This window comes from Lissotriton helveticus, chromosome 1_1 (genome assembly GCF_964261635.1).
Source record: "Lissotriton helveticus chromosome 1_1, aLisHel1.1, whole genome shotgun sequence".
Taxonomy (NCBI): Eukaryota; Metazoa; Chordata; class Amphibia; order Caudata; family Salamandridae; genus Lissotriton; species Lissotriton helveticus.
The window spans coordinates 1,327,955,467-1,327,981,256 of NC_136057.1; the positions used below are offsets into that span (position 1 = coordinate 1,327,955,467).

Genomic DNA, 25,790 nt, shown 5'->3' on the forward strand with positions numbered 1-25,790 from the left:
GTTTACCTTATCCTCGTCGAGCACCTTACTTATAGGGTTACTTGAAGTTATCTCAGGCATTTCCTGTGCTGTCTGCGCTATTAGTATAGAGTTTTCAGCAATTGGTGCAGTTGCCGCCATAGGAACTCCTACAGAACTCTTGACTTCAAGATTAGGTTGTGATGCCTTTTGTATCCCCTCTTGCAGCAGTCTATGCTTGTTTTGATTGTATCTCTTGTTTTGTTTGCTTTTTAAGACTGGGATGAAAAGTTTCTCCTTGTGCTTATACCCCCTCCCAGAACTTCTTAGAATGTCTATTAGGATGATATGGAGTGTGCATATATAACCAGTCGTGCTTTTTTCCAAAGGAAGACAAAAGTGCATCTCTCCACTACCCTCTATGCAATAGAGATCCACTCCTTTTTACCCTTCACAAAAGTTTGTTGACGCTCCCTGAGTGATGAGAGCCGGAGGCGTGACTCTGCCTTTAATTTGATCAGCTGGCAAATGCTCTGATGACGTCTCCCGTAGAGCACACTGAACAGAGCAGAGCAAACAACCAGGGATCCGCGACCAGCGACGGCGGCGGTAAGCCGCTCAGCTCAGCCTTATAGTGCAAATGAAGCCAGTACTGCCAGCCCTAATATGCATATGTCGACATTTATTTTGTTGGACCGGAGGGCCGAGTTATCGGAACATCAAAAGGGGTAAGCGGATCAGCGCCTTGATGCCTCGCAACACGCTGCCCGTTTCCGCCGCTCACAGCACACTGTACACGCGATCAGTCGGCGCGCTCACCTCTCCATCCTCTTCGTTCCGCAGCATGCTCTGCACCCGCAGTTCCTTGTGCGCCAGCCTCTGCCGCTCGAACTCTGCGTGATCACCGAGTACTTTGTAAGAATTTCTTTCTTTCTTTCTAGACGTCAAAACCCAAATGCCAATGCACCGCTGTAGTCTCTTTCCCTTTCTCTTTAGGGATATACAAAAATACGGCAATCAAAAACACTCAGCCATCTGAGCTATCTCTCAGGTCCTCAGGAGCAGGGACGATGTGCCTCCTCACTCTGACGCCATCTTGCCTCCGAATGTACCATATACCATGAGTAACTACTTTATATTTCTTACTTATAAAAATATATTATGCCATTACGGGTTAGCGCGACACACAATAACACGAGAGCATCTGTGCAAGCTTCACCATGTGAGTATACAGTCAGCCATCTTAAAGGCAAGTACGCATGCGCACATTTTCCCACCAAAACTACAACTACGTCATGTGAGTGTGACTAACGCATGCGCAGTAGTAAGTTCCCAAGCAGCGGCCATGTTATGGACAAGGGTTACTCGTATTAGTGAAACACATAAGCAAGCATCACTAAGATACATGTATATAAAAATAGGGAAATTAGTAAGACGTACAATTGGATTACAGAGTTATGAGTGATTCGAGGTTCATGACGCAAGCAAGTCGCGATGTGCGAAATCTTGCTTCATCAATCCCCTCTTTGATGATATTTACTATCATCACAAACTACTGGAACCAGATGCCAACTTTCTTTCACACGTTATTCATCTCTATTTCTTCCAGCTTTCGATTCAGTTTCTCTTTCACATCTTTGTTAGGGTGAGAATTTTTCACCCTTTTGTAAATTTGATTATTCAGTTCTTCCAATTCAAGTACATCCACACTTCGTTTCACACCTCTCTTATTTACAGTGTATCTTTTGGTGTGCTTACGACATTTACAACAGACAAATATGAGGAATAGGATGAAACCTATTATGGCAATTGGCATCAGTACCTTAAACAACAACCCTCTACCTAATTGGGCAAACCAATGACCTACAGCAGAGAGACCATCAGTGAGTCTTTTCCAGGCACTGTCAACCTCCAGTGGTTTAAGTTCCTTTTCCAAATTTGTAATATTCCTCACATACCTTTGAATGCCTACACTTTTGTCAGGTATGTAAGTGCAACAATGTTGCGTTTTCAACATTCTGCAGACTCCGCCCTCTTTTGCTAATAAGGTGTCAAGCGCAAGTCTGTTCTGTAAAACCATTGATCTGATCGCAACCATTTCGGTATTGACCATCAGGAAACCCCCAGCAGTGTCGGTAGATAACCGATCTACTACTGTAGACAATTTGCAAAGTTTGTTCCAGTTCAGAACCACTCCCACTGCAGGTATTATTGCGCTAAAAATATCTCCTACAATCTCTCCAGCAGTTTCTCTTCTATTGTGCACTAATGGGTTAGTTTTTTCATTGCTTCCAGTGATTTTTCCCACATGTTATATCTTTGGGAAGACAATACCAAAGTAGCAACTCCCGTACCAATGGTCGGGCAGTTTGAAGTAAGCCTTGTTCCCACAAATAAAATAGATTCCAGGAAACACAGGCTCTGTCCCATCTTTCAAACCCCAACCCCCAATTACCTTATAAGTATGTTCACATTCACTGGAACCGATGAAAACATTGTTATAATAACTAGTCATTTCCCTTTTAAGACAGAGTTTTCCCTTCTTTTCAAAGTCCAGGAGCATAGCAGCAGTAGCTCCACCATTTGAGGTACTTTCTATATTTTCAGCCCATTTAGGAACTTTATGGTTCTTGTCTTTGGCTTTCTTTTGAAAACTCTCCCTTCTTTTCTCTACCATGTCCAGGAATTCTTTTTCCTTTTCATGTAAAGAACAGGTCAGGTTATTTTTATGTGCCTCATCTATATTAATTTTTCCTACAGTTAGAAAATAATCACCCATAGATTTAACTATGTTTCTGGTTGTCTTTACAGGATTTGGGTCTCTTCTAACAGGAAGTCTTGAAAACGTCATATCATAGTTTGAATAGGAATACTGTAAAGGTCCTTTCTTGTAAAATAAGCTAGTCAGTATGCTACAGGAAATTCCATAAGTTAAGGGCAAGTGGTGATAGGTCACGCCTTCAGCTACAGAAGTAGGTAGCTTCATGCCGACATAACAGTCGTCTATTTCCATGGTCTCTACATAATGCAATAATAGGTTCGCGAAAACGTTTAAATGCGTCTTGTTCTTAATCTTATTGAAGTGTAATTCATCCTCATCTGGTGCTTCTAGATTTAACTGTCTCCGTTTCAGGCTCAGGGGTTTGTCCAAGGTGTCTATTCTTCGTGGTGCATTCTTAGTATGTGTTTCTACAGTGTCGTCAGGTAAGTTATTATTCGGGTACAAACTTGGGTTTTTACTCATCAGGGAAGGAAGGGTTACAGTTAGTCCTATCCAAAGGATCAGTACTATAGCAACACTACATAAACATACTTGGCAGCATGTTTTACAACAACTGCGTCTAGGCCTTTCATTCACGTTTGAATCAGACATTTGCTCAGAAGAAGTTTTCAACCCTTCTTTGTAACTTTACCCAGGTAGCTTACACTGGGCAACTTCAGGTGAATGCGTCTTTTTCCTCTGCAGACTGATCAGCAATCGGTTCTCCGTCACTCTCGTCAGTTATATCAAGATCCTCAAACTCCTCCAATATCAGATAAGTCCATTCAGGATCTTGGTATTTTTCGTTCAGTCTTTTTATTCGATTACTTCTTCTTTTGGAGCTTTCTCCAGCTTGTTCTGCTATTCGCGGACTCTTCCTCTTTTCTGCAAGTTTCTCTTCTACTGTTTTTATTCTCAGTCTCAACCTCTTGATGTACCTTGGTTCGATATGTTTCTTTTTCTTTAGTCTTTTAGCTGGCACTGTGGTTTGGCTCTCTTCTAATGGTCTTTTATTTTCATTAGTGTGTGGCACTTCTGCTTCTGTTTCTTCCCTTCCTATCTGACTAGTCCCAGGTCTTGTATCTATTTCTTCTGCCTGGTTACTAAGCTGGCCTGGTTCAGGTGAATTTTGGTTCTGGCTTTTAAATGTCTTTGTTTCTGTGTCCTGAACACGTTCTTTTAATTCTATCTGATTCTGTTCAAGCACTTCGATCTCTTGATTTTCTTCTGCACGAACTTTTCCACTAGATCTAGACTGTCCCTTTTCGACTTCAGGAGTTTGTGGAGGTGTGTCGATCACTTGCTCTGTCCCTGTCTGACCTTCCTCTTCTTCCTCAGATTTGAGGTGAATCTCAATTATCTGAGGATCTTCGCCTGTGCCTGTCTCTTCCTCTCTATCCCACTCTCTATCTTTGTAGGTTCGCTCTCTTTTTCTGATTGGGTCTTCAGTTAAGTCGACTATAGGTATCCAATCCTCTTGGCTGGTGCTTGGCTGTTCGTCATCAGCTACTTCAGGACCAACATCTGCAGACCCCTCAGCTGGACAACCTTCGGCTCCAGGTTCCTTGTCTGGAATTACCTTCTTTGTATGGCTGGCATGGATCCACTTGGGAACTCCTGCACACTTCACCGCTGTCGTGGTCACCAGTATTATTTGGCGTTTTTCTCCCCACCTCGGTGCAAGGCAACTTGAACGAGTATGTTTCTTGATTCTAACCCAGTCACCAGGAACCAGTTTGTGGACTGGGGTTGTTGGGTTGGCGACGGCGTCTTCCCCAATCTGGCGAGAGATAGAACGCACTTGGTCACCTAGTTGCTTGCAGTACTCAATTACCAAATCATCAGTAATGTTTAACAGTTTGTATCCTGGTACCCACGCTTGTCTCATCACTCTTCCCATCAGGATTTCGTGGGGGCTCAGGCCTGTTTTTCGGTCTGGAATACTTCTGAGTCCCATCAGAACAAGAGGCAAGGCATTTATCCAGTTCAAGCCAGTAGAGTCACACATCTTTGCTAACCTCGATTTTATAGTGCCATTTATTTGCTCTACCACTCCAGAAGCCTCTGCACGATATGCACAGTGCAGTTTTTGTGTGATCTTGAATGCTTTACAGAGCTGATCGATTACCTCATTCTGAAAATGTTTGCCTCTATCTGATTCAATAGTGACTGGAACCCCGAACCTAGGTATCAATTCTCGTAGTAACAATTTGGCTACTGTTAGGGCGTCACTTTGTTTGGCAGGGTAGGCTTCCACCCATTTGCAAAATAGGCAGACAATGACAAGGACATATCTTTTTCCCTCACAACGAGGCATGGTGATGAAGTCAATTTGTATTCTCACAAAGGGACCCCCTGATTTCCCAATCTTGCCTAATTCAACTACTGTTCTTTTCCCAGCGTTGAATTGTTGACATGATAAGCACCTCTGGCAGAGTGACTCTGCTACTTTCCTGAACTTCGGATTATACCATGTTTGTTGGAAAACCAGGACCATGGCATCCCTACCCATGTGTGAATCTCCATGTATCAACCTGGCCATTGAAGCAAGCAGATGTCTAGGCAACACAGGCATACCATTTGGGTCCACAATGACACCATCCTCACTTCTCGGTCGACAACCAAGTTTCCTCCACTTTTCTTTCTCTTTCGAAGGCACAGCATGCTGCCAATCTCTCACCTCTTCCCAGGTAGGCACTTCTTCAAACATCATAAGTTGGCAGCTGTTTCCAGGTCCCCCCAGTTTAACATTTACAGACATGCAATTTATGACGCAATGTTTGGCCACTTCATCAGCAAAATTATTTCCCAATGATATATGGTCAAGGCCCTTTTTATGAGCAGCACATTTGACCACTGCCAATTCTTTTGGTAATTGGATTGCCTCCAGTAAATCTTGTACAACCCTTCCATTTCGAATGGGAGTACCTGATGAAGTCAGAAATTCCCTTTGTAGCCACAATTGGCCGAAGTCATGCACAACCCCATAACAGTACTGACTGTCAGTATACACTGTTATTCTTTGGTTTTTTCCAATTTTACAGGCTCTTACCAATGCAATTAATTCGGCTACTTGTGCAGACTTTACTCCAAATAAACAGGATGCTTCTTTAATGCTGTTTAAAGTGACTACAGCATAAGCAGCGCTTAGGCCTACAAGTTCGTGTCTCATACATGAGCCATCCACAAATAACTCCAAGTCTTCCACAGGCAAAGGTGTGTCTTTAATGTCTGGACGGGGTTTGGTACATAATTCTGTCAGGTCAATGCAGTCATGCTCGTCCTCTCCCTCGGCTTCCATAATCATGGTGTCAGGGAGCAGGGTGGCTGGGTTCAGGATATTACATCGAGTGATGACTACATTTGCAGCACCCACGAGAATCCTCTCGTATTTAGTCAGCCGACTAGGGGTGAGGTACTGCGTTTTAGTTCTGGTCAGTAAAATTACAACTGCATGTGGAACATATACAGTAACAGGATGTCCCATGACAATAGATTCACTCTGTTCTAAACTCATGCAAGTTGCAGCTACTGCTTTCAGACATCCAGGTAATCCAGCAGCCACTGGATCCAATGTGGCAGAGAAATATGCCACTGGGCGTCTAGTCAATCCGTGCTCCTGAGTCAAGACTGACAGTGCACAATTATCTCGGGTGTCACAGAATAATGCAAATTCTTTAGAATAATCAGGCATCCCTAATGCAGGTGCTGTACACAAACAGTCTCTTAATTTAGTAAAGGCGGTTAAACCTTCATCATCCCATTCCACGGGATCCTTTGCTCCTTTCTTTGTCATTTTTATCAAAGGCTTTGCTAGGACTGCAAATCCCACAATCCATTGCCTGCAGTAACCTACCACTCCAAGGAACATTCTGACTTCTTTCTGAGTACGGGGTAACTGCATGTTCCGAATTATTCTGACTCTCTCTGAGGTAACCTTCCTGATCCCCTTTTCTATCTGGTGCCCCAGATATTTCACTGACTTTGTACAGAACTGTAATTTGTCAGGGGATACTTTATGTCCCTTTTCACCTAGGTGATTCAGTAAGGCAATGGTGTCAACAACACAATCTCTGTGACTTTTAGACGCCACCAAGAGGTCGTCTATATATTGCACCAAGACAGAATTTCCAGGTAATACTAACGATTCAAGGCACTTTTTTAGAATCTGATTAAAGATAGAGGGACTTTCGGTGTACCCTTGAGGGACCCGATTCCAAACGTACACGTGACTGTCAAAAGCAAATGAGAAAAGAAATTTGCTGTCTGGATGCAATGGTATCGAAAAGAATGCGTGACACAAGTCAATCACTGTGAACCACTCAGCATCCCAAGGGATTTGATACAGGATCACTGCTGGGTTCGGGACAATAGGACAGCAAGGAACCACAATTTTGTTTACCTTTCTCAGGTCCTGCACTACCCGGTACTTGCCACTAGGTTTCTTGATTCCAATTATGGGTGAGTTACATGGGCTACTCATCACTTTTTGTATGATGTTTGCTTCTAGCAATCTTTTTATTTCAATGGCTACTCCTGCTCTCACTTCGGCACCCATTTTGTAAGGTTTGGTATTGGGATAAACTGCATTTTCTTTCATAGCTATTTTGATTGGGTCTACATTTGCCATTAACCCTACATCTTTTCCAGCAAAGTCCCATACCTCTGGTTTCACTGTCTTTTGGAGTTCTTCAGGTAAGTCTTGTACAGTCATTTGTTTAATTTCTGAGTCTGGTCTGATTAACATTAATTTGTATATGCCATCTTCGTCAGGGGTTTGAATTTCGACGCCCTTTGGTGTGCAAAAGATGGTACAGTTCATTTTGCACAACAAATCACGTCCCAGTAAGTTTACTGGACTGGTATCACAAACTACAAATCTATGCATTTCCTTAAAATTCCCTATTGTGATCTCCATGGGCTCAGTAACTGGGGTACTAATCAATTGATTAGACACACCCACTACTTGGATTGCTTCTCCCGAGAGGGGTAGGTTTGGAACGTCTGCTGTTCTCACAGTAGAATGGGTAGCACCAGTGTCCAATAGAAAGGTGACATCATTTCCATCAACCTTTCCTTCAATGTATGGCCCTGACTGGTCTACCGGCAAAGAGGCGCCAAGCACGCACTCCTCGTCCTCCCCTCTCAGGCCCCGTCAGTATTGTTCGTCACAGAAAAAGGTATCATTTAACAGAAACTGCGACGTTGCTGCATTTCTATTATCATTGCCTCCCCAGATCTCGATGTCATCACCCTGCGGTGATTTTCCCTTATAATTCGGTTTTGGCGCACGGGGCAATTGACTTGCTTTTACCTGATGCTGGGTCTTTCTTGGTTTCTCATTCTGCGTCTGTGGAGTTAAATCAGGGGTTTGGGCATTATCATTCTGTAAATATGGACACTCGTCTCTCCAGTGCCCGATTTCTCCGCACTGGTGGCAGGAAATTTCTTTTTAGCTTCTTCTCTGCTCATTTTCACTTTGGCCTTCCCTCCACCCCCAGGGCCTTGATTTTGGGTATTTTTATTCATCTTATTCAATTGCTTTTCCTGTTGTTCTGCTAGCTTCACTTGTGCCCACATGACCTTCTCCTTGAGTGCCTTTTTCTTATCTGCCATGTCGTCCTCACAGTACTTTGCATACCGTAGGACCTCATCCATTTTCTTGGACTGCCAACATATTTTATTATCTTTGATCCACTGACAAATTTCGGGTCTTAAACCGTTTACAAACCTGTAAATGAAGTGGGTCATATCCTTCATCTCGATGTTATCTATACCACTGTACGTTTTAAACACTTGTAACAGTCTTTTATAAAAGGAGTGCACAGTTTCGTCCCTTTCCTGCGTGGTTCTATCTATCTTGGTCCAATCAGTTTCTTTTGCAGGCACTTTTTGCTTCAAGTGTAACATTACCTGTTCGTATTTTTTCATCACCTCATTAGAAGGAGCTCCTGTTATAGAGTCCCTCGGGTATTCCTCACTAGGCCAACCAATGGCATTTTTGCATTCGGTCCATAAATCCTCAGGAACAACTATGTCGAAAAACCCATCCAGGTCTTTCCATAGGCATTTTTGCACCTTTACAAACCTTTCCACCTGCCTGTACCAGTCTACAGGTTTCTCTCTCAGTTTTGGAAAGTCATTGGTAAAGGACACAATATCCTGTCTGGACCAGGGAACGTGCACATATTTTCCAACTGGCACTTCGCGCATAGGGTACAACTGCTCTGGTTTATCAGCTTCTTTTAGAACATATTCAGGAGTCGTCTGTTTGGATCTAGCCTCATCTTTCTTTTTGGCCCATCTGGCTTTCCATCTTTCTACGTCTCCCCATTTTTGCAATACTGTCAACAATTATTTGACCTGTGCCTTTTTTCCCGACACATTCAGGCTTTCCAAATCTTTGTCTGAAAAATCTGCTCTATACGGTTTTTGCAAGGGTTTTGATTTCGAGATATCTATTCCCATACTAGCCGCCGTGTCGGTTAGTTTCTCATGAAGCACTCGGGCATTTCGGGTAAGACTTTTAACTATAAACAGCAGCTCTTCTTCAGAATAGGTATTTAATCTATCTAACCCTACGTTTCCTGCCATTAGTTCCTCTATTTCTACTCTCAATTTGTAGATATCTAAAGGTTTCGTCTGAGGAGTTTGTTTTTCTAATTCTCGACTCCATCTTTCAATTTCTACGGGAGTCACTAACGTGACGCTCTTAGTACCCGAAGTCGATTCCATTTGAATCTCCCTCATATTGAAAGGATTATGTCTTTTCTGTAATCTTTTCCCTGTATCCCTAATGGGCAGATCCATTAGCGAGACCTCAGACTCGCATTCGCTTGTCTGGTCATCCACGATTAAGGGCTCTGGTCTCGGCTGTGCTATAATTGGGGTAATAACTGGAATTTTTGGACTTCCTTGTCGGTCCCCATACAACGGAACCACAGGTCCAATAGTTACCGGAATGGTCAATGCTTCAGGACTTGTATTTAACTGGGAAATTTTCTGAATTATTTCAGTTCCCTGTTGGGCTAGAGCCTCTCGCTCTCTTTCCTGCAGTAACCTATCCAGGCTTATTTCAGGTACTACTTGCGGAGTCAATGTTGGGGCAGTTGGGTGCGTTATACTAGGTCCTTCACCATAATTGGGTCTCGGGAACAAGCTTCCTGTGCTTAAGGATCTGGGTTCTTCCGTATATGGAGGTCTCGAAAACGGATTCCCCGTAGTTGAGGGTCTTGCCTCACCTTCATGGGATGGTCTGGGACTGAAATCTCTCTCACCTGAGTATCTCGACTCTCCACTAAATGGTAGTCTTGAACAGGTATCTCTAGCCCCTATGGGTCCTAGGCCTTCAGTATAAGCAGGCATTTGGCTGCTATCTCTTGAGTTTACAACTCTATTCCCTTCCGGACACTGAGGTTGTTGTGAAGTATTCCCTTCACTAGAGGGTCTATTTCTCTCATTATAAGGAGGCGGACTTCTCATAAACAGGTCATCTATCAATTCATCATCCGACTCCCCAATGGGTATCCAATGTTTGCACTTTTCTGTTTTCTTCTCCCCCGCTGGAGGACCACCCATCGGCATCATTGGAAACAACCCTTCTACAATCATATTCTACCTCCACTGCTTCATCTTTTTGTCTCGGATCTCTTGTTTCAGTTTCGGATAGAATTTTGTTAATCCTTTATCCATTCTGGGCTTGTCTCTCTCAAAAGCCTCAATCTCCCATTCCTCTAGTGCTTCGTACTGCGTTAATCTAGGTCTGGGATGCAAATCATTCATTCGGGTTCTCAAATTAAACAGAATTCTGGCATTGAATGTACCTTCTAAGGGAAAAGCCAAACCTCCGTCATCCTTGGTGTATTCCACCCAGTTTTCCAACCATACACACGAGTGGTACCCTTTATCAAACATCATGAAAGATGCGGGAGTATTAGGAGGCGGAATGACAACACCTTCTCTGGTTCTAATAGGCTTGTCTTTCTTGAAGTAATTCTTCACTTTGTTTACAAAAGACAATTTTCTCTTATTTCCGTACATAATGTCGGTTTTGTGACCTTTCCACTGATCGTTCTCAAACCCTAACAGTCTTGGATCAGGTCTAGTCGCAGGTCTATACGAATGCCACATATAACCTCCTACAAGCGACTTTGTTTACAACTTCACTTCCAATCTAAATGCGTCTTTTATTTTCGTGCAACCAATGAAGTGCACGGTTTCAAATAATCTAGACCAATGGGTGCGCGGCCTTTTCGCGAGACAGTTCTCAAGCTTCGGCACTCACCCCTCCTTTACAATTCCAGCTCCGCTACACACCCGCTGCGTCTACCAATCCCAGCGCGGCACAGAGTGACGTCAGAGCAGCTCCGCAACTGACTCCCTCCTTCACAAGGTAACGGAAACTTTTATTTCTTTCTTAAAGTGCAAGTGCCTTGTTATTTTACAAACGAATACACATTCGCCACTGTACTCAAGTGTCTAGACAGTAAAGATTTGTTTCACTACAAGTAAACTACTTCCATTTACTTTTCATACACTACGGATAGATCTCTTCCGCCTACCCTTCACGCAAGCCTTAGGGAACCTGCTACTTCTTTGACTCATCCACTTCTTTTTGGGCTATATACTGAGCCTAAAGTTTCACCAGCGAATCCCTGTGCTATCACCCAAGCTCCGACGAACCTGCTACTTCTTCCGGTGTGACCCTCACTAGGTTTATATCACAATAGAAGTTTTGTCAGTGATCTCGTTGCTATCATTTATTCAACTATTCATTCAGAAAACCCTAATCAGTGCTTCCAGTTCTGCCTAACCTGCACCAATTTTCCTTGGGCCAGTGACCTCGAAGCAAGTGGATTCTATTCACCACTCACTATTCAATTCCCCGGGGATTCCCAACAAACATAAAACAGTTTACTTAACGAGTGGGTTAATACATATATCAGTACAATAATAAGAAAAACAATTTAAAACATTTCATAATTTTCCAAAGCAAACCATTTCACGTGGGTGATCAGTCCAAGAAAACGGTTAATTTTAGCAGCAATATTTTTTCTCAACTAGCATCATCCAAGTTATCTAGCTTAACTAGTCCTACCTAACTTTAACTAGTCCCTAACCATATCTCTGCTACCAGAAAATTACTGATAGAGCTCGCAGGTCACCCGACCAACAATTTCATCATATACGTACTAGGCCCATAAAACATTTTCAATTCACTATATACGTTAATCAGGTGACCTTACTTTCTACTACCAATAACCCTGATTCCTTCCTATTTAGTTCTAGTGTACCCGACTTACCAATCCACCGTTACGGGTACCTATGACCACAGTGGATCAGGGAGCTAGCTGTGAAAGAAAAAGGCAGGCAAATACAATACCAATTTTACTTCATTTGTATTCATCAAATGACCACAGACTACTGGGAAGTTTAAAAAGCTTTATCTAGTTTTCTATTTCAGATAGCATCAAATTCACAGTTAATAGGCAATCAATGATTAAGATAACAAAAATCACATAACCGTAAAGAAAGTATATCAGTGCAACCATTTATGAGTCTAAATGAAATGAAATTCTGGGAAATATGCTAAGCAGGTTTCAGGAAGATGAATTTAAATTATAACTATAAATGAGCAGACTTTGGGCATATACTTAGAAAAATACCATAAATGGATGAACGTTAGGACTCCTATATCTCTATAGGAAGGAAAAAAAGGGAACACTTTATAGTGCTAGTGACTTTATCTCAATGCGACATTAAGAGGAAAAATCATAAATCACATTTGTATTTTCATAAACGGTATGGAAGATTGTACTTAAAAGGAAGGGTAACATAGGAACACGCTAAGGAATTAGGGATAACGTTTGAGCTCTCATTCAGTAGCTTTGCAAAAGCATGGAAAAAACAATAATGCGCAAGGTATGTCTTTATTAAAGCAAAGACAGAAAAATAGAAAGGTGCAGTGTAGAGTTTTCAGCCCTTATAATTACCTAGAATGGTGTGAAGACCAACCCTGGCCACGGATCAGTCAAGGACAGGAAATACCCCAAGGAATAGCAGTCATCAATGAGACAGCAGGTGCAGAATGGACACCCCAGGACAGGACAGGAAAACCAGATTAGGATCAGGACAGGACCACCAAGGCACGACCAGCACCCGCAGTTTGGAAGCAACGCCTGCGCTCCACCCTCTCTGCAGCTATCAGTCAGAACCCCGATTGGGTTAGCGAAAATCCCCGCAAAGTGCTTCGCCAGCACATAAGGTACAGTAAACCTCTCAGAGTCTATGGTATATTTCGGACAGAGTGCTCCGCAGCACCTCTGTATCAGTCACCTATTGAGTGCATTGGGTCAGTGACAGGTCAGCTATTCAGACAAGTCGGACAAATTCTCTAGCTAAACCTAGGCTAGTTATACTGTTTTTGGGTCAGTGTACCACCCCCCAATGTTACAAAGTGTCAGAATCCCAAATTTCGATTGGTCCCCAAGTAGGATAGGTCAGCACACCAATCAGAACAGACTTCTGTAAGCCTAAATTAACATTTTAGGGAACCGCCTAGCAGGTTTGGGGTTCCCATGAGAGATTTGACAGAATACAATAGAAATTATACAAATGTATCCACTATAGGACATTTCAGTTTCTCTGGCTGGGTGAAGGTGCATCTTCCCAGGCGCGTCTTGGCAGAGTCTTTCACTTGGCACTTGGTCAATGCCACTTTGCCACCCTCGGTCATGCGCAGTACTGCACTTCAACATGGACTCCCAAGCATCCCATCACCCCTCCATGCCGTGGATACATGAAAAGTAAGCGAGAACAAATTAAAACATAGAAATAAATGAATGTACCATATACCATGAGTAACTACTTTATATTTCTTACTTATAAAAATATATTATGCCATTACGGGTTAGCGCGACACACAATAACACGAGAGCATCTGGGCAAGCTTCACCATGTGAGTATACAGTCAGCCATCTTAAAGGCAAGTACGCATGCGCACATTTTCCCACCAAAACTACAACTACGTCACGTCACGTGAGTGTGACTAACGCATGCGCAGTAGTAAGTTCCCAAGCAGCGGCCATGTTATGGACAAGGGTTACTCGTATTAGTGAAACACATAAGCAAGCATCACTAAAATACATGTATATAAAAATAGGGAAATTAGTAAGACGTACATTGGATTACAGAGTTATGAGTGATTCGAGGTTCATGACGCAAGCAAGTCGCGATGTGCGAAATCTTGCTTCATCAACACCTTTTTGTTTGTCGCACGTTATTTTTTGTTACAAACCTAAACTTATTTTTTACATTTCATACACATTTTATTTTGCATGAACATAAACAAAATCTGAAACAGGATCAACATAGACAGGGCTTCTTCACAGTTATAACAATCATATTTACGGTCAAAATAGTAGCATTAGGGGTTGTATTTTGAAGAGGATGAGTACACCCAAGGATACCTTGTTAATCAGAAAACTCTAACTAAATTCAGCAAATAATAAAATAACATGGTTACATGGAGTTGTGTATTTAAGGCAGTCATGGGAACGTATCACAATGCAGATTGAATAATTCTGAATACGAATGCATTCAAAGCAAATAATGTTGTGTGTTTACCATGCACACCAGACCTTCACGATGGCCTCTGCTAAACTATCATCCTGCTGCTAATAGGTGCTAGAACAGTCTCATTAAAAGTACTGTCACCGTAATGTAAATTAATGCTATAATATTATAAAAAGTATTTTTACAAACTACTGCAAAAACAGCAAATGCTCCACCCAAAAACATGTGCATCTATCAGTTCTAAATGAAGGTGTCTGCCAGCCTCTTGAGAAGTGTTGTTGATTTCCTGTCTATAAAGAGAGTTGTGTGCTGGCAGGACCCCGGCCATGGAGCTGGTTTATTGGGTGTCCTAGGGCTCCACCCCTCCCTTCTTCCTCATCCTCTGCTCTGTGACTCACTGTGCTCTCTCTTGGTGTAAGGGAACTGGAAATAACTGTACAAGGTCTCCAAGCCCTGGCTGCTCAGCCCTGTCTCTCGAATATTGCTGGAACCACAAAGTTAACTGCAGGCAGGCTCGGACTGACTTAAAGGGGAACCAGGCAGTGCCCGAAGGAGCAGGGCTCACAGGTCAGTGTGCGGGCTGGATTTATAGCAGTTTGTGGGCCTGTTTTTTTTTGTTTTTTTTGTAAGCATATTTTTTTTTTATTTCAACAGATTTTATTAGCAAATTTTTCATCAGGCGGTGCCGCCTTTTTTTGTTGGGGATTGCTGATAATAAAACAAGCATTGCCTGCAGAAAACACGAAGGCATGCTGTCTCCCACGCCTTGTAAATTACTCATAAGGCTTGTCTTTACAAGTTTAAAACTGGCCTGATTTGTAAATATGGGCCACTTTTTTTTATAGCTATCTGCTTCGCTAATGTGTACTACTTTTCTTTCAGTGCCGTCCCTATTTTCTGACTCGGTCAAACTCTGACTGCAGGGCGGGGTGGAGATGCATCATTCAAGGTTATACGTGCGTCTAGTACAGCACCTCTGTGCCCCTCAAAAATCTGTCAGTGCGGTGTGAGCTCTCCCACCTCTGGAGCCCTAGGCCAATGCAACAATGCTTCTTACGCTCTCTTGGGGATGTATATGTCATTCAATGTTGATAACAGGGATACCAAGCCAATGTAACCCAGGCCATCAATATCACATCCTGTAAAGACATGTCACGCGTATTTGTAATGTATTAAATGTCTGTAAAAATCCCAATAAAAATATTGTTAAAAAAAGAAAGTTCGGGATGAGTGCCGTGTACCTAGACCCAGGGCCATGAGGCTACCTTCATTCAGGTGAGTGAATGATGAAACCCTCATTGCCGCTCTCTCTGTTGCCTTCCTCATCGCGGTGTGTGGGGGAAATATTCATGGCTCCTGCCCATGGCGCACCTGTTTTGTGTGTGTGGGAAGAGCTCAATGCTGCCTGTCCAAAGGGGGTGTGAGAGTATCGTATTCAGAACAACTTCTGACATAAATTTGGAAACCTAAATATTGCTAGCAAATTAACCCCCCATCGGAGTGAGTAATGGAATATGTACACACAAAGGGCTAATATTGTAATACACAATATTTTGGACACGATATTCATGCCACCCAATATTCTTGTACACAAAATTCTGACATACAACCGCCTGTCATTACCCTGTTAATGTGCAAGGGAAGAAGCGTGCACTGCTGGCTCCGTCCCCTACAGAGAATCTTGTATTAGTGCTGCATGTGCTGTACATGAGTGTGGTCGAAGCCTATTGTCCACTCCTGCTTACCGTAATTTCCATGTGTCCTATGCAGGAGATGTAAATGTAAATGTACAGGAATTTATATAGCGCAAATCACCAAGCGGTTTCTAAGCGCTTGCTTAGGGAACCCGTCCTGGTATTCCCCTGTGAGATAACCCCGGCAGGGTATCCGTAAGGTGAAAGCCAGGCATCCCGCCGCGAGGGCCCGTTGTGGAGATTAAGCAAGCTATTGCCCAGAGTCGCAGAGTGTGAACCCGTGAATCGAGTAGGCACCGGAGCGAGAATTGTCGAGTCCATGGACATGAGATGAGTAGACAAATGCCTTCGGGTGCTGCCCCTGTTCCGTGTTTGAGAGAGATGTCTGGATACTGCTTCAACTGTGCCTGTTGCGTGGATCTTTCATTATGGTGGTACTGCTTGCACTAATAATGCTGCCCATTTCTGTGGGTGCACTGATGGATCCCAGTGCTCACCGAGTTACGTGGTTGTGAGGGAAGCTGGCACTGCCCTTGCCCTTTGCTGCTCTTATTCAGGTTAAGTTCAAATTGAGGTGGTGCTGCCAGTGCTGCACTCCTAGCGCCTTGAGCCAGGTTGCATGACTGCGTCTCAGCCCTCTGTCTGGCTTCATGTGGTCCAAGGAACACTTACACTTCTGCTACCTTCTCTGTGGGTCTGTTCTATGTGTGAGACATCCTTTCTGCGCCTACCTTCACTAAAGGATGTCTCATGTCACTGTGGCAACAGTGGCAGTACAAGTCTTGTTCCTGGACGTGGTGTCAGGTAAAAGCTCAGAATTCAATGAAAACCCCAGTATCAATCCAGGGTCTAGCCAATGTGTTTATTTAAGAAAACATCTTTTACTTCTGGCACACAACACAACACTGCACATAATCAACAGTGGGTACTACAGTCAGTGCACAATTATAAGGGTACAGTCACTGCGGCCTAGGGTACAGCCTGGGTTACTCTGCTAGAAGAGGTATAGTAATGAGCAGTAACACAATGCAAGACAGGATACGTTTCCTCCTAGGTAGTGTTCTCAAGTGGCCCCTGGGACCTGACACCCCCACTAAAAAGATTGCAGTTATGTCAGTCCCAAACATGATGATCCCTCAGCTCTCCTGCCGAGGGTCTCCTCCATTGCACTGTACTTTTCTCTTGCTCTTTTATTGGCAGCGGTTGCACGCATGTGTTTGGCGGGAGTTGGGGCAGCACTGTTCTGTGTGCTGTGCATCCTCACACAGCCCACCAAGTGGGACAGCCCTGACTCCCCCTCAGCTCAGCCAACATTGCCACAGTTTATGTCTTTTTTTTTACAGACAGAGCATCAGCACCGGTTGTTGTGTCGGTCGGGTGTGTAGCAGAGCCCTCCGACGTCAATAATATGTGCGTGGCGTGACCTGAACTGAAATAATGAGACCGCACTCATGTATAGTGTTAAGCCGTCACAAGGGATCTCTACTCTGAGTTCCCGCCCGCGGTCGCGCGCTTTATTGACACCACATAACATACGTGGTCGCAACCAATAGGACATACGCCGTGGTGTTAGGGTGACAAGAATTTTAAAGGCAAAAACCGAGACATTTCACAAAAATAAGAAGAAGGACTACAATTTTACTTCAAGCGATTAGAGCGCTCCTCAGCAGAGAATTACAGAACAAGCAGTAAGAACAAACATAAAATCCCATTATTAAGCCCAATAGCTTGCTTGTTAATTAAATTGCTTTCTTGAAACAACTGCTAAGTATCCCTGCTTTGTAAAACATAAAAAACACCTCCCACCGTTTTCAGTCGACCCTCTCCAAAAATGGGGACATGAGGTAAATTTCTTGAAATTTGCTGGGACAGCTGGTTAAAAACTGGGACCGTCCTGGCAAAACGGGGACGCCTGGTCACCCTACGTGGGGTAGACCGAAGCCGACCTCCCGGCGACTTAATGCAGTCACCCGGAAACAACTAGCACCCGCAGGGGCAATACAACATTCCTCCCCAAAACAGAACATTACCAAATGTAGAACAAAACAACACTGAACCGGCAATGTGACTGACTTCATTCTCATTCAACAGAGTTTGTGCACACCGGTGTTCGCGCAATAACCACTCCACGCCTCAGTTAGCGTAAAAGGTCATTTATTAGGACAGGCATGACAGCCAAAATCAACATAACATCATTAACAATTAACAATCCCCCCAAACATCCTGCCTTTCAACCATCATCCACTCACGTACTCCAATAGCCACTCCCAATTCACACAACAACCTCTTCACGTATACCATTCACTTCCCCCTTTCACTTCCAAACTCCTCCATCATCTCCATCCATCGCACTCCCGTCTACCACACCCCCCATCCTGCACCTGTAACCCTCTCTCCGGAAGGGTGATTCTGCCTGTCATGGACTCCCCACCCCTCCCAGGTCCCGCCACCCAGGGAACCCCCGGAGGGCGGTTACCTGCCCCACCAATTGTGCACCTTTCGCACTCAGTCACGCCAACACCATATCGGTTCATTCCACAAACAACTGATCAGATCCCGCAGCTCCATAAGATAGTACGCATTCCCCATGTGCGAAAGGTGCACGCCATCATCTCGAAAGAGAAGGGGCTCCACCAGCCTGAGCCCGACATGAGCCAGCACTTTAACTCCATGATCAGCACAAAAAAGTCTCATTGCCCTGTTCAACTTCCTGCGGGCCCTTTCAATGGCCGCAGGCTTAAGAGCACCCCTCCAGATCCGTCGTGGTATGAACTCAGTCCAAACAATACAGGCGCCAGCCAGATTGCTCCTCATTGCCTCCAAGTCCCGCTGCATCAGGTGTAACAAGGACACCCCCTACTGTTTCACCAAGTCATTCTCCCCCCAAGTGGATAACAAGCATGTCCGGGCAGCCCAGCTGTGACACCTTCTTTGTGAGCCATGGCAACAATTCGCCCCATCGCATTCCGCTCTTACCCCACCATTGGACCTCATGATGACTGCTCCTCAGGTCCAGGCTACGACCATACACCTGCCTGTCAGCATACTTTGAGGCCCAGTGCACAAAAGAGTGTCCCACAATCCAGGTGACCGTCTTGGCCCCCGGCCCCTGAACACAACCTACGAAGAGAAAGAGATTAGTGCCACAGCAAATCAAGAGTGCAACAACAACCGCCGCCGCCATGGCTAGCCTGCGCCCCCCTTATTTGCGCACATAGCGTTAACATCATCGAGACCGCCAACGACCAATCCGCCGAATCTCCTCCCACGACCAACCTAACCCCGCCGCTACCGTGGCTGCCCCAATCCGAAACGAGTGCGTGCCAAAACGCGCCGGAACCCTGCCAAGCCTCCGCAAGGCCAAACGTAACACCGCCAGCAACTGAAAGGCCGTCAAACGTCTCAAGGAAGCGTGTACAAAAATCTCACCAGCCGACCTCTGCACTCGTCCACAGAACCCCTTCCATTCACGCACCGGGCACACATCCGCACAACCACTCTCCGTCAGCCTCATCCATTTGCCACGACCAACCTGGTCCGTCTTGGAACGTCCCAACCATATACCCAGCCGGGTCCCATCCAACTGCACATCCGCAAACATCCGCCCCGGCGCCCCACGAGCCCCCAACAACTCCGACACCCGAAACGCTCCAAAAAACATCCATACCATGCATAAACGAAACAACGCCACCTCATCCCCATCGTAACAGCAAAAAGGTAACTCCCCCAAGATCCTGTCCAACAAGTCAAAAGTAATCACCTCACGAGGCAACTCCCCCCCACCCCCTCTGCCCTCACCCGTCCCCAACCTTTCAACATACGACTCAGCAGATCCGTCCTAGCCGGATCAAAACCCAAATAGACCATGCTGTAAAGTGAAACGCCTGCCAACTTGCCAGCAATCGTCATCTGAGACAATCCTCTGTCCATGCAGTCCAGCACAAATCGCACCACCCCCTGCTCACATGCGTCCCTGGGCATCCGCCAAGCACCCTTCTTCCAACCCAAGAAAGCTCCAAACTCAGACCACGCCAACCTGTACGTCCGCCTAGTGGACTCAGCTATAGACTTCTCCACCAAACCCACCACTTTCACTCCCCCCAGGCCCAGATACCCTCCGGCACCTTGGTCTTGCAAGCCTCTGCTCCCGGTGCCAGCTTCCTGAAGCGCTGCCACTGTGAACGAGATAACGCATCCGCAATTTCATTACTCGCGCCAGGCACATGTTGCGCGCGGAACAGCACATTAAAACGCAAACACAGCAGCATGAAGCTTTGCAGCAAGCGCAGCACTCGCAGATCCTTTGCTTTTTGATTGTTCACCAGGTCCACCACTGTCATGTTGTCAACATGGAACAACAACGACCTGTTCCGGAATTCCGGGCCCCACACCAACAGTGCCACCAACAGAGGAAAGAATTCCAGAAACGCAATGCTCCGACCCTGGCGCAGCCAATGGGCCGGCCACTGTTCTGCGCACCAACGGCCGTCCCAGAAAACCCCGAAACCTGCCGCTCCCGCCGCATCAGAGTAGAGTTGTACCTGCCACACCATCCTGTCCCGCGCAAAATCCAAGGAGACACCATTGAATTCTTCCAGAAACACCAGCCAGACCCGCAAGTCAGACCATACTCCCAGCGTGACCCTGTGGTGAGGGAGCACAGCCCCCGACATGGCCATGCCGAGGCGCCTACAAAACGTCCTCCCGGCCCTCACCACCCTGCAAGCACAGTTCAACAAACCCAGCAAGCGCTGCACAGACCTCAACTTAATCTTGCGGGCACCGAGCACCTGTCTCAAAACCTCCTTCATCTCCACCACCTTCTGCATCGGCAAGCGCGCCTGCCAAGCCACCGAATCCAATTCGATTCCCAAAAAGGTCAGACAGCAACTAGGCCCTTCTGTCTTCTCCTGCGCCAACGGCACCCCAAACTCCTGCGCCATATGCTGAAACTGGCCCAAGGCCGCACCACATTCTCCCGTCCGACCCACACAAACAAACAGAAAATCATCCAAATAGTGAGACACCAGCCGGTGCCCACTGCGGTCCACAAAGGCCCACTGCAAAAAGGAACTGAAAGTCTCGAAGAGCACGCAGGAAATCGCACAACCCATTGGCAACACCATGTGGACAAAAATGGCCCCATCAAACTGCATGCCCAACAAGGAAAAATCCGCCGAATGAATAAGGAGGAGGCGAAAGACATACTTGATGTCACACTTGGCCAACTCCGCCCCCCTCCCGCAGGCCGGCACAAAACCTATGGCATCATCCACCGACGCATACAAGACCTTGGAGTCCTCCTCCGCGATAAAATCATTCACCGAAACTCCTTCCGGCCAAGACAGATGATGAATCAATCTGAACTCCCCCGGCTCCTTCTTGGGCACCACCCCCAAAGGAGAGACAATGAGATCCGACATCGGCCACTCCTCGAACGGACCCGCAATCCTGCCTTCCAAAACCTCCTTCCTCAATTTGTGCGCAACCACCTCCGGCATCTCTTTGGCAGACCGCAAGTTCTCAGCCCAACGCCTCACCTTCGGCCCCTGATAGCCAATCCGAAAACCTTCCACAAAACCCCAGTACAGTCTCAACACAGCCTCTCTATCGGGGTACCGAGAGAGCCATGGACCAATGGCCTCAACCCTAACCGGAGTATGCGCCCTTCGGCCCAGCCTGTCCCCTGCCTCTGGCAATCTTCCACTGCTCTGAGGGCGTAGCCAGCGTGAGGCATTGCGTGACTACGTGACGTCCCCCGCACTTGGAACACTCATGCTTAAATTTACAGGAAGATCGATTGCAGAAGCCCTTATTGAAACCCCAGCAGGCCCCAGTGGATCCCGGCTTGTACTGCTGTCCAGCTGCCCCTGTCCACACCGCCTGAGTTCCCGGTCCTCCGGAAGCACCCTGACTACCCGCCCCGACTGGCGGGGCGCGACTGAAAAGACCGATAGGTGACCGGAAGCCCACTGGCCGTATGTGTAGAAGCCGCCGCCTGCGTCGATGACATCCATTGAACCCAGAGTTCCTGGTCAATGTCCCCCCACGGCTTGTCTGGGTTAACACTAATCCTGGCCCTGAACTCCTCGTCATAGCTCAACCAGGCAAAACCCCCAAAATGCAACTGCGCCTTACTGATCACATCCATATACTTAAACAGCGCAATCGCCCGATCCTCGTGCTTCTCGCAATAGATACTCGCATAGATCAAAAAGGCCAACGTCCAATTCTCCATCGTCACTGGCACTCTCGGCCGCCTGGTCAACTCCCACACCTCCTCCTTCGACCCCTCCTTCGCCTGAATCTCCCTGTGCAGGAGTTTAAACACATCCACGTACTCATACTGCCAAATCCTTGCCCACGTCTTCTCAGACAAATGCGACCCAAGAGGCATCGCCAAACCCATATACGGCAATTTCTTCCGCAGTTTTTCCACACCATCCTCTTTACCCCCTTGGTCCTCAGCCTTGTCAGTCTGCGCTCTCACCATCGCCACCTGCTTCTTACCATCCAGCAGAACAGGCCCCGCCCCCCCTGAGGACCCCGTCTCCCTCACAGATCCGTCCCCCACACCCACCGACCGGCAGGCCTTTTTTCTCCCTCCTTTAGTCCTGTCCCCCCAAGCGTCCCACCAGGCGCCCTCACCTGATAAATTTGCAGGGATGTCCTGCACTGTCCGCCGCGTCTCCGCCGGCTTCACACTCCCTCTGATGGCCCGACCGGTGCCCTTCCCGTGCCTCCTGGAAAACACCAAGCTTGCTCGTGGCCGCTCTTCCCTTTCCCCAACTCGCAACCTCACGCACCTCACCCTCTTCCAACTCATCCTATTCATCCTCATAATCCAACATCTCATCCTCCACATCCGGCGCCACCAACTCACGCACCTCAGTCACCACCCTCTTGGCACCTTTCCCTTTCACTCCAGGCACAAACTCACACTCCAACATTGCCGGTGCCCGCTCCCTCGGTGGAGGGCAGGCTGCCACAGACCCCCCTGCTGCTTCGTCCCGGCGTTTGGAGGCCGTTTTGTGCCCCGCCGGCCCACCCCGGCCTCTGCCAGCTGTCCCTGCCGGCCTGCACCCACCCCCCCCCGAGCCGTATGCGCCCAGGGGGGCCCCAGTGCCACTAGGTCTCTGTGCCGCCAAGGCAGTCCCTACCCCCTCTATCCAGACCCACTCCCCGAGGGCCCCAGGAACCCCTACATCCTGGCCTACATCAGTCTTCCCCCCACGCGCAGGTGCTGGGGCCCCTTTGCCCCCGGGCACCCCACCCGCCTTCACCTCCCTGGCCGCACATAGGTGCTGCCACTCACCCTCAGCCTCCTCGATAATGCGACGCTGGTCGCGGACCTTCTCCACCTCCGACATAAGCTCCCACCTGGTATACCAGGAGCCCTGTCTCTCCAGGTCCCCCAAGGGACCCTTCCCAGGCGGGGGCGCCGAGAGGGCCCCCTTCCCAGACCCCACCCCCCACGCTGCTGCGCCTTCAGCGGGCCTTTGCCCTTGGATCCCTGTGCCTTGACCACTCCCTTTCTGCCCTTCGAAAGATCCACTGGCTGCCCACTGGAGAGGACCCCTTCCTCCCCCCCCCACTCACCTTCCGACAGCATGAGGGCGAAATCATCCCCAGCCGCCGCCTCCCAATCACCCAGGTCCTCCCCCCACTGCCTTCACTACTCTCCCCATAGTCAACCAACTGACCCCCCCTTCCTGACCCCCCAACCAGGGGGGCCGAGTGAGCCAGACCCAGCTGGGGATCCATTGCAGGCTGCTGATGGGCACTGAGCCCCTCCCCGGGGCCACCCACCCCACCCGGCACCACACCCCCTTCATCGGCACGAGCAGGGAGGCTCAGCCGTCTCCCTCCGCGTTTGGGGGCATCCCGCTGCCTTTTTCCCCTCCCCCGCCCCGACATACCTCCTCGAGCCCCCAGGGGCTCGTCCATACACGCAGCGACGGCTGCGGCAACCCCCACAGAAGCGGACCTAGGCGTTCGGGTCATTCCAACCCACGCCTGGTCCAAAACGCCAGGCTGGAGGAGGTCGGCCCTCCCAGCCCGGCCGAGCACCTGCAAAGCCGCCCGCACCGCCTCTGCATTGGGCGTTGCCATGCCGACTCCCGAAGCGCTCCTCTCACCGCCGTGCAACAAAATCCGCACTGTGACCTTCTGCCTGTGCCGCGCACCGTGGGCACCAGTGGCGACACGCTCCGTCGATAACTCACACCCCGCCTCTCTAACTACAAAAACACCGCTAACAAACTAAACCTATTCCCTGAGGCACTGGGGACAGGAAGAGGAAGTCCTTCCCCTCCTGTCCCCTTAAATAACCTCCTAACACCCCACCCCCTAATCCCACCCCCTAACCTAACTTCCTGCCTGCCCGTCCTATCGCGCGAACACCCCAGGGAAAATACTGGTCTGTCGACCTGCTTTCCCCGGGGGCCGCATTTTCACTGGAATATTAATCCAGGGTCGAACAAACACTGGACACCTTTCCTCTCGGTTTGCACACCACCCCGGTACCTTATCACCAGTGATGATCCTTCAGTCTGCTGGAGGGCCGAGGATTTCCCTTCAGATTATACTGGGTGCATGTTTCACGACTCAACTCATCTGTTCCAGAGTCCATCACTGCACTGCCCGGAGTAGGAGTTGCAACGGCTGCGGGTGCTCTTTCCAGTTCCTCCTCCCTCGCTGATCTGCCATCCGCATATTCGTTATCAGACAAGTCATCCAGGTCAGGTCAAGTCACTTTACTCGCATCCTCCTGAGATGCGGCATTGCATGGAGAATCAATTTTTTTTAAAGCAGAGACATTTCGTGTCGTGACTACTCTGCCCTGCTGAGCCGAGACCTGAGTTCCTTTCATGGAAGAGATACGCCAGGGATCCTTTTCAAACAGTAGTTTGAATTTGCTTCCCAGATGAGGATCACTTACTAGCACACCGTCTCCCACTTTTGTTTGGGACTTCTCTGCTATCTGACACCAGCTGGTCTTGTCATTAGCCTTCTTTCTCCGACCGAATAATTCATGATCGTTGGGAACATCTGGCTTCCATTTCGGATGGTGAGGTATAAAGTCATTGACTACCCTCCCCTTTGAGGGGTGCCCAGGGGCTCGCTCTGTGGTGGACTGAGGCGTCTGGCAGTAGTCCCTTAGAAAATAATGTATTGACTGTTCTGGCTATTCCCCATTGGCGTGGGCTATTCTGATTACTTTGTTCGGAGTTCTCATGAAGCGTTCTGCTTCACCATTGGCTGGCGGCCATTTGGGGGTGAATGATGCCCATTGACTTGAGGTATGACATTATCTCCAGCCCCTGAAATCGGGGACCATTGTCAGTTCTGAGTTCTTTGATGAGACCTTGGGTAGCCATTACCGTTTCCAGTTTCTGAATCACTTTGGCTGCACTGAGGGACCCTAGGACCTCGACCTCAGGATACTTAGAATAGTCATCGATGATCACTAAAGTATGTCTCCCATTGGGAAGACTCCCAAAATCCATGCTTGCACATATCCAGGGGTCCTTGGGACCTGGTTCAGTTATTGTGGGTACCGAAGGGCTGAAGTAACCCAATGTTTGACACCATGAGCAAGCGCGCACTGTGTCCTCAACTTTCGTGTCCATCAGGGGGAACCACGCCTTAGTTCGGAGGCACCCATATGTCTTCACCATCCTCTGATGTCCGGCATGAGCTAACTGGATGGCTTAATCTACCAACGACATGGGGATAACCAGGCGATGGCCCGCAGCAGGCACCCATTGGGATCAGTGTTGAGCTCTTGTCGGACTTGATTT

At 47.4% G+C, this 25,790-nt stretch overlaps 1 protein-coding gene across 1 annotated transcript in view; it reads left to right on the forward strand.

The window, feature by feature from the left end:
* The first annotated feature begins 14,701 nt into the window (after positions 1–14,701).
* The window catches only part of LOC144823654 (dehydrogenase/reductase SDR family member 4-like), a 302,940-nt gene continuing 291,851 nt past the window's right edge, over positions 14,702–25,790 (forward strand). The window contains exon 1 of the mRNA XM_078682356.1: positions 14,702–14,860. The gene's annotated coding sequence lies outside the window, so the exon portion shown is untranslated. The remainder of the gene's footprint in view (positions 14,861–25,790) is intronic.